Source organism: Mycetomoellerius zeteki, unplaced genomic scaffold (genome assembly GCF_001594055.1).
Source record: "Mycetomoellerius zeteki isolate Tzet28-1 unplaced genomic scaffold, Tzet1.0 scaffold473, whole genome shotgun sequence".
Classification (NCBI taxonomy): Eukaryota; Metazoa; Arthropoda; class Insecta; order Hymenoptera; family Formicidae; genus Mycetomoellerius; species Mycetomoellerius zeteki.
In genome coordinates, this window is record NW_017257472.1 from 30,413 (window position 1) to 46,901 (window position 16,489).

Below are 16,489 nucleotides of genomic sequence, written 5' to 3' on the forward strand. Positions count from 1 at the left end.
GAACTATCAGCACTAACCGCATTCGGAAAAAGCGTTGACCGAAACCTGCTCGAACAGCTGACCAAGTTCAAGCCAGGAGAGCAGCTCGAGCGGATATACTAACAAACGCTGTGGCATACAGCCCAGAGTAGTCTTATCTCCTGTTATCCGAGACTACGTGATACGCGTCTACAACCTCACGCACTTGAGCGACCGAATTATAATTAAATGCGATACGCGAACTGAGATTATACTTCCGAAACGAGTCGAAAAGTGAATCATTGTCTAACATTGTCTACATTGTTAAATTTTTATTTTGCTCATTTAATTTAATTAAACGTGTTAGTGAAAGTGATAGTGTTTTATTCTTCCTACCTCGTAGGAATACCTCAGCAATACCTGTGGCCTATCACCCAAAGATACAATATAATTATGTTAAAAAATAATTGGAAAGAAAAACCATGGTTTTCTGATCAGATTCAGCAGCTAGTAAGGGAAAAAGTAAGACGTATAGAAAGCTTGTATGAGTAAAAAGCCTGAAGACTGGAAGTGGTTTAGGCAATTAAGAAATGAGGTAGTTAGAGAATGTAGAAAAGAAAAGAAAATCTACTTGGAAAGAGACGCTTAGATAGTAATAGGAAAAATCCGAAATAGATGTGGATTACTGAAGGAGTTGCTGAAAGGCAAAGTGGTAAATATAATAATTATAAGGAAATACGATATGAAAATAAATTAATTGATGATGCCATTGAAAATAGCTAAGATGTTTAATAGTTATTTTGTGGATAATATTAAATCACTAAGTCACAAAAATTAACTAGTATATAATTCAAAGAAGTTCAAGTATACTAATAGCATATTGGAGGACTTTAATGTGATAGAGTTAGAGTATTTGAGGAATATAGTTGAAAAATTACCTAATAAGAGTGGTTCTGAGGAAGAGATTGCCGTTGAAGTAATGAAAATAGTGACTGAAGTGATATGGGTAAAAGATTGAGTCATCTAATAAACAAATCGTTGAATGCAGGAATATTTCCTGCTAAATGGAAAGAAGCGGTAGTTGTACCGGTTCAAGCGGTAGTTGTACCTAAGGTTCGAGAAACGATAAAAATGGAAGAGTTTAGGCCAGTAAATAAGTTACCGATATACGAAAAAATATTAGAGATTGTAGTTTAGAGACAATTAGTAAAATATATAGAAAAAAACAAATTAATTAGCGAATGTCAATCAGGTTTTAGAGGTAAACATTCTTGTGAGACAGCGTTACAATAAATATTATCGGATTGGAAGAAAAGCATAGGAGAAAGAAAAATGATAGATGTGGTTTTCTTAGATTTGAGTAGGGCATTTGAGATTGTGAATAGGAAAATATTGATTAAAAAATTGGAAGGATTTGGCATTAAAAAGACAGCAATTAATTGGTTTAAGAGCTATTTAGAAGGTAGGACTCAAAGAGTCAAATTTAATGAAGTACTATCTAGTCCGATTGAGGTAAACGTAGGTGTACCACAAGGTTCGGTACTGGGGCCATTATTATTTTTATTATATATATACGATTTAAATGAAACCATTGGGGATAAATGCAAAATAAGATTGTTTACTGACGATGCTGTAATATATACTGAAGGTTATTCTAGCTATGAAATAAATGATCAATTAAACGTACAGATGAAGAAAATTGAGGAATAGTTACTGTTAAATAGACTTCAGCTAAACGTAGACAAATCTAAAGTAATGCTAATTAGAGGAATAAGGAAAATAGTAGCACAAGAAAATATTAGTATAAGAATAAAAAATAAAGAAGTACAGATAGTAAATGAAATAAAATACCTAAGAATAATTATAAAAATCTGACTTTTTCGGCTCATGTAAATCATATGAGTAAAAAAATAGGAGCTAAATTAGAAGGGTTTGCGTAGACTTGTCGCCGTTGATGAGATGCACAGTGTATGGATCTATAATAGCGCCGCTGTTTGACTATTGTTCATCGATTTTGGTAGGAATTAGTGGAGCAAACCTGAATCATTTACAAAAATTACAGAATCAGGGAATGCGAATTATACTAACAATAAGATGTAATAAATATGTGAGAATAATCGATATGCTAAATGCGTTACAGTTCATGTCGGTTAAAGAAAGAATTGAGTTTAATGAATGCGTTTTAGTATATAAGATGATAAATGGGCTGTTCCCAGATTACTTAGCGAATAAAATACAACTAGTGCGATCAGATAATGCAATGCAAACAAGGCAGATGAGTAACTTAATGTTAGATAGATGTAAAACCAGGGAAGAACAAAAAATATTACTCTACGATGGATTTAAAATGTTCAATAACCTGCCAATAGAGTTAAAGAAAAAGTACAAAGTACAAAGTTTTAGAAGTCAATTAGTGCAATATATTAAGAGAAAAAAGCGTGAAAATAAAAAACTGAAATTCTATTATGTAATTATATATATTCTTTATGCAGTTTTTATTAAGATATCTGTATATAGAAAGCTTTTTAATGTTAATTTTAATACTTATTAATGTCAATACTTGTAAGTAGCTATGAAGCTAATAATAAATGTGATATATACAAGGCAATATGTAATAAAATTTCTTTTACATTCAATATTTGTGAAAGTACAATAGTCTAGAGTCTTCTATGATTATGGAACATTTTAATTTTTCTCTCACAATCATCTAATGTATATAATTTAAATCTTAAAAAAAAAATTGCTACTTTAATAAATATGGCTGCATAAAATTATTTTGAGAATACTTTTTATGCGTTGTTAGATCTATAATAATATATATATATATATATTTAAGTATATATATATATTAAAGTAGCAATTTTTTTTATTATTATTCAATACTGATTCATATATTGGACCAGTACCATTAGTGATACTGGTCCAGTACACTGAAATATGAAACTCATTTTTCAGTACAGATTCGGTAGGATTCAATACCGTTTTTCTATATGAATTCCCACTAGGGTAACAATATTTACATAAATTCTACATTATTACTTGATTAATTTAAATTTTTAGATAATGGTGTCACTTATGACACTTTAAAGTACATGATTAGTAATCAGCGTCTAGAACTAGCTAAAGTTATACCATCGATAGGTGCAAGAATTGCACTGCAAAATTATTTCAATTATGATTTAAAGAAAGAAGTAAAAGCCTCTCCTGAGATTTCTGTGACTCCTATTTTAACGCCTCCAGTGACTTCAACTCTGACACTTGCTATTACACCACAAGATGTTCGACCCTCTAGTAATAGCACCGTAAGAAATGTTAGACTTTCTAATAGTAGTACCTCTTGATAATAACACATCAGTAAGTGATGATACCGAAGCTACAGAAAATATTACACAACCACTCTTGGTTGAAGTCAGTCCTTCTGTTACAAGTGATACACAAAATATAATATTAAACAATGATAAAGAGCTAACCGAAATACAGAATATTGAAACAGTAGACAACATGATGACATGTATTATAAAATTTTTCAGAATTTGAATTATAATAAGTTATCACTGGTATTTGTTAATGTGGTTTATTGTCATGAAAAATTTAATTCGTTATTCGATGCTGTGTTGGAATTGAGACGTAAAGAATTGGATTATTCCAATAAACTGTTGCTGGATATGCTAGATAGCACTATTCCAAATGGTAATGAAAAATGGAATAATTTGTGTAAATGTTTACTAATAACGTTTTTGTTTCAGATACAAAAACTTTAATTAAAATTTCTTTATTATTTTCGCTTTTACCAAATAAATCGTCGAAAGCAAAAGTTGGCAAAAATATCTTCAAACCAACTCTAATTGAATCACAAGAAGCTATAGTACTTCATGTCAAGATCTTTAAAATCTAAATATATTCAAGTTCCTTTTTTGGTTCTTTGAAAAAAAGATCTAATTGTGAGTATTATACGAGGGACACTATTTATATTTTGAGCCAAATAATAAAAAAACAGTAATTTGTCATTGAAAATGACTATTGTTTTTCAAAATATTCTCCTTTATGATCTATACACTTTTGCATGCGTTCGAACCACTTGTTTGCACCAATCGACACGAGTATCTCTTTAAGATTTTGTCAGATTATGTGGGATCCAACGAGAACAAACCTTTTTCACGGCTAAATGATCATGCAATATTTTATATATGCTGGTGGAACTAATGCCTAAGGTTGTCTCAATCTCACAGTATGTCACATGACGATCTTGCATTATTAGTTTTTGCACAGCATCAATGTTTTCTGACACAACAACTGATTTTGGACGACCTTCACGACTTTCGTCGGTGAGCGAACGGCGACCACGATTAAATTCGTTATACCAGCGTTTCACAGTGGCAAAGGATGGGGCTTTATCGCCAAAAGTGGAAGTAAGTTGATCGATGCACTCCTGTCTTGATAATCCACGTCGAAAGTCGTAATAAATCATTGCACGAAAATTTTCACGAGTTAATTCCATTTTTTCGCTGAGACACAATTTTCAAGTGACTGTAAACAATACAAATCGCGCTCAAATAACAAAACGTTCTGAAGAAGGTTATGGTCAAAAATGTCAAACTTTCTAGTGAAAACGTCAAATGGCACCTGACAACACTCAGTGTTGCCAAGGCTCAAAATATAAGTAGTGCCCCTTGTATTATTTTAGATTCCTGGTGACATAGAAGAGGAAATAGTAAAGAAGAGAAATTGGCTTTAAAAATTCAAATTAACCTTGCAGCCTTTTATACTTGTGGTAGGACCTTCTGTAACAGAAATTCAGTCAATTTTTGTAAGAATCGATGACGTCTCGTATAAAGTGAAAACAGTGTTCAAAGCTTTGGAGATATGTTTTATGAGTTTTGTCGTCCTGGACTTGAAATATCCACCTGTGACAGAACACATCTGGTATTTATTTCAAAGAACTGTTTTTGATTTAGAATTTCGAGGAGATAACAAAATTCCTATGATTTGCGATGTGATTAATAAGATATCTAAATAGTTTTTACCTTGGAATTACTAATATATTATATTGAAGTTTCGTTTTTATATTCTAAGTGTTTATAAAAGTATAGATTCTTTATTTGTCAGTTGATAATTTTATCAATCAATTTTCGTAAGAAACCATAACATCTCGTAAAAAAAGTTAAACTTTTAGAAATAAATTTTGTGTCTTTTGTCGTTCTAGGCTTAAGATATTTACTTGCGACAAAACACATCCGGTACTTCAAAAAACTTTATATAGAATTCCAAAGAAAACAAAATCTCTGACTTATGATGAGATTACAAAAATATCTAAATAGTTTTTACCTTGGAATTACTAATATATTATATTATTTTTATATTCTAGTGTTTATAAAAGTATAGACTTTTTATTTGTTAGTTGATAATTTTATCAATCAGTTTTATAAGAATCCGTAACATCATATAAGATGAAAACAGTGTTCCTTTAGAAATAAGTTTTGTCTTTTGTCGTCTTTGATTTAAAATTCACCTGCTGATACTTCAAAGAATTGTTTTTTTTATATAGAATTCCAAGGTGAACAAAAATTCAAACAAACAAAATCTCTATACTTCGTGATATGATTAAAGAAATATCTAAATAGTGAAATTGCTGATGTATTGATGTTTTGTTTTTGTATTCTAAGTGTTCATATAAAGTCTAAGGTAAAAACACTTTAAAATTCAATTTAAAATCACGAATATTATCTATTCTTTTAAAAATGATTTGTATTATTTGTTATCGAGAATTTAAAGGTATCGAACATTTAATAAAATATATGAAGGCAACTCATGTTTATGAAGAAAGTTTTCAATGTAACTTTTTCAAGTGTTTTAAGAAATTCGTTAGCATTCTGTCTAAAGAAACATTTTAAAACTTTGCATGAAGAGCTTTGTAATGATGCAACAATGATGCATCGCCTGCATTGAATAAACTTACAAATGTTCATATTACTGATGGAACATTATGTTCAAATAATATACTAACTGTTGACGTTAGTAACAAATCTAATGTTAAAGCTGATGATAGAAATATTCAAGATACGATTGAAATTAATATACAAACAATTGATAATGCAATATTGAAATTCATTGCTATATAGTAATACCTCCATTATTAGAAATATTGTGCAAATTTTAGTTGATGATTGCTCAGAACTTGTACAAGATTTACTGTCACATATAAAAGACAAATTACAATTCGAAACATCTTTTTCTAAAGATAATAATATTTGTAAAGTGATTAATGATGTCTTCGATAATATAAATGCTAGTTCTACAATGTTTTGCTTCCTGTTTCTTGGATTTTGCTTTTTGTTTTTTCGTTTCTTGTATTCTTGTCGCACTGAGTCGAGAAACACGTCATGTACAATTTGTTTTTTCTGAATTACCGAAGAAAAATGTTGTTTCACTTAGACCAATCACAGACCAGTATTCAAAGTCCATTCTCATGTTACTACATTCTTATTGGCTAATGATGTTTAGACCAATTCTTATGAAGACGATCTAGTTAATGAATCATGATGTAAGGTAAGTCAAGTTAATAGACAAATGTAATTCGTTAATAGATAATTATATAATAACAAATAATAACAAGTTAAATACATATTTGCAGTTTGTGCATTCTTGGATGTCCTACTTAATCAGTAAAGAGAACAAATAAGTTAATATAATGAGAGATTTTTCATCCTTTCATCATTTACACAGATACCTTAAAATCTAATTTTTTGGCATAATCTAAAATGTATATAATCTAAAATTATGTTTTTAAATCGATCGATAGAGAAATCTTGATATACAAATAGGAAGATGTTGATTAAGATATTATATACGAGGGTTGTCTGAAAAGTTTCCGACCTCAACATGAAAATGACAACACTCGTCAACAAAAGTTGGGGAATGTGTTTGCGCATGCTTTGAAAGGTACTCACTAAAATTTCAGCCATTTTGGACGCGCAGTTGTTGTTTGACAATTGTTTGAGTGAGTCGATGTGAGTGTTTTTGTGAAAATGGAAAAAATCGAGTACCGAGCTGTCATTAAATATTTGTTTTTGAAAGGCAATATGCCTACGCAAATTAAAGACTAGTTGGACGCTGTGTACGCGAACTCTGCACCATCATTTACCACCGTGAAATTTTAGGCAGCTGAATTTAAACGTGGCCGTCTTTGCCGACGACACTGAGAGTTGTGCTGACTTGTGCTAGGCCAGCACAACTCAGATATATAATATCATTTACATCGAACTATTATAAACCTGAATTTTGGACAAAAAATTCTTACGCGAGCGGTCGCGCTCAAGAGTAAAATACCCTTAATATCGTTGTGCTAGCGAATATAATGGTTGTGCTGACTTGTGCTAGGTTAGCACAACTCCGAGGTGGATATGGACGAAGAGTAAGAGACATGATTGCGCCAAAACTCGAAGAATGGTACCAAAGAAAAACAGGGAGAATAACCTTCCATATGATGCAAATCATATCAGGACACGGATGTTTTAGCAACTACTTACACAGAATACAAAAAATAGGTACAACGAAATGCGCACACTGCGCAAGCAGAATAGATGACGCTAATCATACATTAGAAACTTGCATAGCGTGGACGAATGAAAGGCGACAACTGACTAGAATAATAGGGTACAATTTAAATATGACGCATATAATTGAACAGATACTGAGAGACGGAAAAAACTAGGAGGCTTTCTCCCAATTTTGTAATAAAGTGATGCTAGTAAAGGAAGAGGCGGAGAGGGCCCGACAGGCGATTATCCGGGCTCCCCACCCCCCTCGCGCGAACAGAGTATAACACGTTCGATATAGAGAACCGATAAATATAATTAATCGAGTCAGGTAGTTAGATGCGAGTCACTAACCATAGCGACTCGACAGGTTAGCGGCGAAAATATATATATATATATATAAACACACAGAAAGTACCGCGCAGAAGTAGGAAATAAATAAGGGCTGTCGAACGCCTGACGTCATACTTCGGTGGTTCCGGGCGTTCGACAACAGGCTCATGGCGGTAGCGCAGGACAGGGGGAGTTTTTAATTGGTAGGCGGACCCGGGTACGTGAAAGGCAAATAATGGCAATAGTACCGGGGGACGGCCTTTCTGGAACGAAAGCCGGGCCTCTCCTTCGCCTTGGGAATTGGCCCATATAGTGAGCAGCCCTCTGGCCGTCCTCGCGGGCCTGGCCTGAGCCACACTGCCCGGACGACAGTTTGAATCCAACACACCCATCGTGCGCGGTAATGGGTGTCTTCCCTTCGGTTAGGTTAGGTTCAAACTCCCTTAAGGGAGGATTCCTAGCCGAGGGTTCAGGAAGATTTTCTCCTCCTACGCAAAACAAAAAAAAGGCTAGCACAACTCCGGACAGGAGTCCATAGATGGCAAGAGGATTTATTCTCAAAGCGAAGAACTAGTAAGCATCAACAGTGACAGGACAGTTGACACAAAAAAGGAAGGAAAAAGGTACCCGATCAGACAAAGTAATAGGAAAATAGGTGCCTCACGTGAAGGCGTCCCAGGTGTTGTATACTATAATCGAAGTGTAAGGTTAAATCAATAAATCGCAACACATACGCAAGTAGGATGCGGGGAGCACAGACATTCAAAGGGGACAGAAACGAAAAAACCAAAGATGATGATATCCACAAAAGGAACATAGAGGAACGAACGAGCAGAAATAGACGACCTGAGATACTAACAATAAGTGATACACAAACGAAGACAATCCGGCCACCAAGAGCATCAGCTGTAACGATGCTGTGGAGAGGAAACAACATATGCGGAGGCCATGATGATGGCAAAAAGAAAAATCGATTTAGAAGAAATTGGGATCTCAAATATGAGAATCAGATACGCCGCTACGGGCGGTCTCATTTTTGAAATCACAGGACAAGACCAATCTCTAGGCGGACGAACTTGCGGATAAACTTAAAGAAGTTTTCCGCGGAAGAGACGTAACCATAAACAGGCCAGTTCAAAAGACAGAGTTCATAATATTTGGACTAGACGACTCTATAACGAGAAAGGATATCGAGAGTACGATCGCCCAAATAAGCGGTATGATAATATAAAGATAGGACAAATCAGAACAGCTAGGGAATGAACTAGGGACCGTGTGGATACAGTGTCCTACGATACTGGCAGCTGAGGTGTCCACGGATAACAAAATCAGGATAGGTTGGACAAATGCCAAAATTGAAGTCCTTAAAAAACGTCCACTAAAATATTTCAAATGTCTGGCAATAAGGCACGTAAGACAGAGATGTTCGAGCAGTAATGACAGAAGTGGCGCATGTATTAATTGCAGAGAACTGGGACATCAGGTAAGAGAGTGCCGAAACAGACCATGCTGCCCGGTCTACAGAGAGAGGGATTACCCGTATGTCCACAGAGCTGGCAGTGATAATTGTAGGCCGGTGCTGCCTATGCAAACAAACGCGGTACGGAGGAACTCCTTTCGCACCGGGGAGTTTTAGACAACACTAGAAATGGCTACATTCAAAATCAGGCAGGTAAACCTGAATCACACCAGAGTGGCTCAGGACCACTTAATGCATTGTATCAATGACGAAAATATAGAAATAGGAATCATCTCAGAGCCATACTCAACTCGCCAGGATGCGGGTTGGCTGGCCTTGACAGAAGAACCTCCGGGTGCAGCGATTATTTGCGCAAGCAGGGAATTTGGTTGTAGATTCATAGACGGCGGAAGTGGCTTCGTCATAGCGGCCTACCGAGGTTACTACCTATGTAGTGTGTATTTAAGGCCAAGCCTAACAAATGAAGAGTATGCCAATAAACTCACGCTCCTATTATAGAAGCGGCGCTTCGCCCGTTCATGGGGAAAAGATTACTAGTCATTGGCGACTTTGGTAAAAGTTCCGATTAGGGGACCACTCCCCAATGACCTTGACCTTGACATATATATATTGTCAAGGTCATGATCCTGAGTAACCTCCAACAGGTTTTAGCCGTCGCTCATCCTTCGTTAAAAAGTTATTAACAAAACAAGTTTTACTATATATCGCAAAAATTCTGTATTTTAAAATAAACACACACACATATGCATACACACACACACGGGGGGGGGACTTCTACCGACGGGGTGGGTGAGGGAGGAAGTGGGCCGTAGGCCCTTCCTGGTGGTACCTTCCTCCCCCCCTGCAAAGGGGCGCTCGACTCTCACCTTCGACTCTTACCCCCCCTCCCCCTGCAAAGGGGCGCGCGAATCTCACCTCCAACTTTCACCCCCCTCCTCCCTGCAAAGGGGCGCGCGACTTCCATGCTCGTCAAACATTCACACGTATAAGTCTATTTACTACCTTGATCAAAAAGTTCTCGGAATTCATTCAGAAAATTCAAAATACAAGTTTATTCATCAAAAGTGATATTGTCCCCTTCAAAGTACTCTCCGTCGACTGCAACGCACTTATGCCAGCGCTTGATCCAGCTCTCAAAACATTTCTGAAACTCTATTGTCGGTATAGCCACCAGAACCGTCTTCGATTTTTCCATTACCTCTTAGTAGTGGTTTTTTGACTCGATCGAAGAGAAAAAAATTGCAGGGAGCCATGTCGGGTGAATTCGATGGCTGTTGGATGGTATTCGTTTCGTTCTTGGTCAAAAAATTTAATACAAACTCGTTGTTGCAAATTCAACTGCATTTTTAAAACTATAAAAAATCGAAAACACGTGCAGAGGAGATGTACTCAAGACGGCGTAATTTTTACAAATATCAAGCTATGGCGATAAAATTTGGTGGAAATGTCAACGATAGATGTGGCAACCTAACCAAAAAAACAAAACTCAAATCAGCTGACTTAGAGCATCACCTGGTGGTAATTCCGGGAACTTTTTGATCAAGATAGCATTCTTCGGTTTATTTTGCTTACATTTAAGCAATGGAAAGGTCACTATTACGATGCAGGAGGGGGGAGCAGGGGTGAGAGTCGAAGGTGAGAGCCGTGCGCCCCTTTGCAGGGTGGAGGAGGGATGAGAGTCGAAGGTGAGAGTCGTGTGCCCCTTTGCAGGGGGGAGGGGGGGCGGAGATTCGAAGGTGAGAGTCGTGCGCTCCTTTGCAGAGAGGAGGGGGGGGTGAGAGTCGAAGGTAAGATTCGCGCGCCCCTCTGCAGGGGGTGAGGGGGGATGAGAGTCGAAGATGAGAGTCGAGCACCCCTTTGCAGGGAGTGAGGGAGGATGAGAGTCGTAGGTGAGAGTCGGGCGCCCCTTTGCAGGAGGGAGGGGAGGTGAGAGTCGAAGATCAGAGTTATCTAAGCTATGTAAAGCAATTAAAGAATTACTAACTGTTAATAACTTTTTAACGAAGGACGAACTATGGCTAAAACCATCGGGCGCCCCTTTGCAGGAGGGAGGGGAGGTGAGAGTCGAAGATCAGAGTTATCTAAGCTATGTAAAGCAATTAAAGACTTACTAACTGTTAATAACTTTTTAACGAAGGACGAACTATGGCTAAAACCTGTTGGAGGTTACTCAGGGTCATGACCTTGACAATATATGTCAAGGTCATTGGGGGGGGGGGTCCCCTAATCGGAACTTTTACCGTGACTTTAACGCAAGAGCAAGAGAGCTGGGACAGAGGAGTTCCCAACATTAGAGGGGAGCTATTAATGAAATTCGCTGCCTCGATGGAGCTTAGGCTGCTTAACCAGGTCTATAGACCGACCTGCGTGAGACAACAGGGGGAGTCGGTAGTTGATTTGGCATGGGCGTCAGCAACTGCTCTCCCCTGGACTAAAAAATGGAAAATAAGAGAAGAAGTGATCACTCTATTAGACCATAAGGCAATAGATATAAATGTCGGCACCAAAATGGAATACAGCATCAGTAATAGGGAAAAAACATTTTCCAAGTTGGTTCATCAAGAAGGTCGACATGGACGCATTTAGAGCAGGCATGATAGCCTTCACATGGATGCACATAACGACGGAAGATATCAATGCTGAAGAGGAAGCAAATAAGCTGGAAAAAGCATGTAAAGTTGCTTCAGATATGGCGATGCCGAGAAAGGAAAGACAAAGGAGACGGCTTACATACTGGTGGACGGAGAAATTTGCGTCATTAAGAGCGGAATATGCGAAAAAACGGAGAAAATATACAAAGAAAGAATGCAAGAAAGAAAATAGGAAGAGGAGATCAGGAAGAAACAAGAATCAGGGATCTAAAAAGGCGAATGGACTACTCGATGAACGCATTTAAACGGGAGATCGCTAAGGCCACGAAAAAAGCATGAACGGAGCTTCAACAAATCGACAAGGATGTATGGGGACTACCCTACAAATTAGTAATGGGCAAAATAAGGTCAGTCACTGTATCATTAACTGAAAAATTAGGAAGTGGCCAGGTAAGAAAAATAATTAAGGAGTTTTTTCCGTCCGGCCAGATAAGAGAACCCACGCGGCTAGAGGTAACGTGGCAAGATGAATGGAACGTGACACCTCACGAAATACAAATAGCGACTAAGAAAATGGGTAATAAAAATAAGGCTCCGGGACCCGATGGACTGTGGAAAGGACTATTGTATAGAACCATAGACATAATATCGGAAACATGGACCAAGTGCTTTCAAGAATGCGTTAGAACGAGGATGTTTCCCACAAGATGGAAAGTATCTAGGTTAGTCCTACTCCAAAAACCAAGTAAACCAGACGAGGAGGCATCATCATATAGGCCCATTTGCCTACTAAATGAGGGGGGTAAGCTCTTTGAAAGGCTGGTGGTCAATAGAATAAACAACCTAGAAAGCAACGAAGGATTATCGCCCAATCAATTTGGCTTTAGAGCGAAAAGGTCAACCATAAACGCGATACACAAACTGCAAGAGAGGCACCAGTGTTGATAAGGTGGCTGCGGCAGTAAGCCTAAATATTAAAAATGCGTTCAATTCAATAACATGGGATAGCATTATGAAGGCTCTTGCGACAAAAAACATACCGAACTATCTCATTAACATCGTGTCCAGTTATCTGAATAATAGGCAAATCGCATATATGAATGAAAGATAGGAATATATCAAGTGCCAAGTAAACAAAGGAATGCCACAGGGGTCAGTTCTGGGTCCATTGCTATGGAACATTACCTACGATAAAATATTAAATGTAGAAATCCCTGATGACTGTTATATAATATGCTACACGGATGACACATTATTAGTGGCAATCACGGACAATGTGTCAGAGGCGGTGGCATGTGTAGAACTGACGACGGCGAGGTTGGCCCGCGAAATAGAAGAAATAGGGCTCAAGTTGGCAGCCAAGAAGACAGAGGCGATAGTATTCATGCCCAGAAGGGTTCCCCGCCCACTACGGGTGCTAGTGGTCCAGAGGGAATTAATCAAGATGGCGGACACAATCGAATACTTGGGTCTACATATAGACAGTAAATGGACGTTCATCCATGGACAAGGGAAAGACAAGTATTAACAATAGGACCAAATTTGGACATGACGAACATAATAGGACAATTGCATTGAAAGTCCGACAACCATATCGGCACGCAATTATAATTTCTGAAATTAATTCATGAATTTACAATAGTTCAACGTCTTAACGGTCTGAGCGTTATGGCGCTTCTTAATTTAAAGCAATGTAGTTAACATTAGCGGTCTTTCAATCTTATAATTATTTATACACGCGCGCCGAGAAATGCGTAACTCTCTATATAATATCGATTATTGCGAGGAATAATGCTAAGGTCGCGGTGGTCTAAAGGCTTAGGACGCTCGCACGGAATGCAAGAGATCCGGGTTCGACTCCCGGCCAAGGCATTATTTTTCGCAATAAGTTTATTACAGTTTTTAAGTTGGGAAAGGACCCCGCACTATCCTTATCGGAAATGGGGTTCCGCGGATTTGGCTATAACTTTGCCAATTTGTTATTTAAGCCATACTGATGAAAAGTTATCAAGGTCACAACTTAATCCTATGAGCCATTTTCAATGTAGAGTCGCTCGAATGTCTGTAATAGTATGATTTTCTATATGCATCCTAGGTAGCAAGATGATGTCAAATGACGTCTTAACTTATATGATAGTCACGTGGGTAGTCATGTGAGAGCCGAACATATACGAGTCACGACAAAACTAGTCCAAGTCAGTAGACACCCTCTTGCCGCGATTATCATCTACCCCTCGTAGAAAGGCTCCGTCTATATACCGTTGATTTGAACAAGTCCACGACGTTAATCCTGAAAAACGCTACGAATAGAAAAATGATATCCCAGGTAACAAGGTGACGTAAAGTGACATCTTAATGACATGTTATTAATGCTAAAGATGTTATTAAGACGTCATTTGACATCATCTTACTACCTAGGATGCATATAGAAAATCATACTATTACAGACATTCGAGCGACTCTACATTGAAAATGGCTCATAGGATTAAGTTGTGACCTTGATAACTTTTCATCAGTATGGCTTAAATAACAAATTGGCACAGTTATAGCCAAATCCGCGGAACCCCATTTCCGATAAGGATGGTGCGGGGTCCTTTGGGGAGATTATTAATATTTTCAGATTTGATTGCGTTGAAAGTCCGACAACCATATCGGCACGCAATTATAATTTCTGAAATTAATTCATTTAAATGAATTTACAATAGTTCAACATCTTAACGTTCTGACTGTTATGGCGCTTCTTAATTTAAAGCAATGTATTATAGTTAACATTAGCGGTCTTTCAATCTTATTATTATAATAGGACAAATTCTAAGTGAGAAAAAAAAGTGAGAGGCATTTTCCCAATTCTGTGATAATGTAATGCTGGCAAAGGAAGAGGCGGAGCGAGCTCGACAGGCGATTATCCGGGCTCTCTACCCCCTTCGCGCGAACAGGGCATAAACCCGGAATAAAGAACCGATCAAAAGAAATCGAGTTGAGAATGTATCGTGCAAGATTAGGATAGAATTACAGGGCTGCTGAATGCCTGAAGTTTGTACCTCGGTAGTTCCGGGCATTCGGCAACAGGCTCTCCGCGCAAGACAGGATTTTTAGTTGGTAGGCGGACCCGAGTACGTGAAAGACAAATAATGGCATGGTCCCGTGGGTCTGTCTTTCTAGCGCGAAAGCTGGGCCTCTCCTTCGCCTGGGAATTGGCCCACATAACGAGTAGCCCTCTGACTGTCTTCACGGGCTTGGCCTGAGCCACACTATCCGGACGAGGTCCGAATCCAACACATCCATCGTGCGCGGTAATGGGTGTCTTCCTTCGGTTAAATTCAAACTTCCGTAAGGGAGGATTGCCTAACCGGGATTTACGAAGATTTTCTCCTCCTACGCAAAAAAAATTAAAAAAAAAGGCTAGCACAACTCCCCCTCGCGAGGCACAGCCTTGCCGTGGAGAGGGGGCTTCCCTGAGCACTTTTCCCGCGATCGGGGCCGCCGTCAGTGCTTGCTGGCGGAGGCAGTCGGTCGGGGATGGAGTGTTCGGTTGTCTAACAGTGCCCCGTTCGGACTCCTCCATTTTTTAGGAGTCTGTACACTGGGTCCGGTACCAAGGGATTCCTGCCCTTTACGTAGGATGGGAATCCTGGGGAAACCGTACTTTTCAGGACGGGTCTCCATTGTACCGGTAGGGATTGGCGGCCCTGACTTCAATCGCCCGGCAGTACAGTGCCGTTAGGGGCAGTTTCTACTCCCTGCCCGTGCGGATATGGGCTTCACCTCCATCGCGTAGCGGGCTCCCGTCGGGCCCTCTCCTGCCCCCTTGTGGGGATGGGGAGGTTCCGTCGAGATCCTGCTACGCGGAAGTGACGAGCGAGTGCTCCCGCACGGCGAGTCGGCCCGACAGCTGGGTGCTCCTGGCTGCGAGCTGGCTCATGCCTCGGACGGGAGAGTCCCCAAGAGAGTGTTACTCTCATTGGACTGGAGACTTTCACATGGGAGGTGCGGACTCTGTCCGTAGGGGAGTGGCGAGGAGCCACTCAGACGTACTCTAAGGCAGAGCCCTCGCCCCTCTCGCCGCGCGGCCGCTCGGACGTATTTCGAGGCAGGGCGCACGGCCCCCGCCCCTGGGCCGCTCGGACGTATTCCGAGGTCGGGGCCGGGGGCGTCTAGACGTCGTAATCCAGCGTCGTCCCTTCCGAAATGACGGCGCTGGTAGGTGGTGCCGACCTAATGGGACATGATCTCCCCATGGTCGGCGTGCTGGTCGCCACGGCGGTTAGAATCCGGAAGGGGCGTCGCTTCCATGACCCAACCCGTCCGTGGGGCCTCCTGGGTGGCGCCACCCGCAGCGGTATCCTCGAGGTCGGAGGCGAGGGACCCCCGAAAGCCGTGGGTAAGCGGGCCGTGCCCGTCCACGGTGTGTAGGGGGCCTGGAGGCCCGTGCACCCGATGCACATACTGGGTGCCTGCGCCATATGTGTCAGCCCCCCGGGGGAGCTCGGGGCCCCATCCGGGTCATGTTTTCGGACATGTGAGGATACACCCTGGCTGACGGAGCCGCTGCGGGAATGGGAAATTAGCAGACATGAGTAACGACAACATTA

General features: G+C 39.6%; 1 long non-coding RNA gene across 1 annotated transcript in view; it reads right to left on the bottom strand.

The window, feature by feature from the left end:
* Positions 1–3,853: 3,853 nt before the first annotated feature.
* LOC108727233 (uncharacterized) overlaps positions 3,854–16,489 on the bottom strand; it is a 20,192-nt gene continuing 7,556 nt past the window's right edge. The window contains exon 3 of the long non-coding RNA XR_001936839.1: positions 3,854–3,867. This is a non-coding gene — a long non-coding RNA (uncharacterized lncRNA). The remainder of the gene's footprint in view (positions 3,868–16,489) is intronic.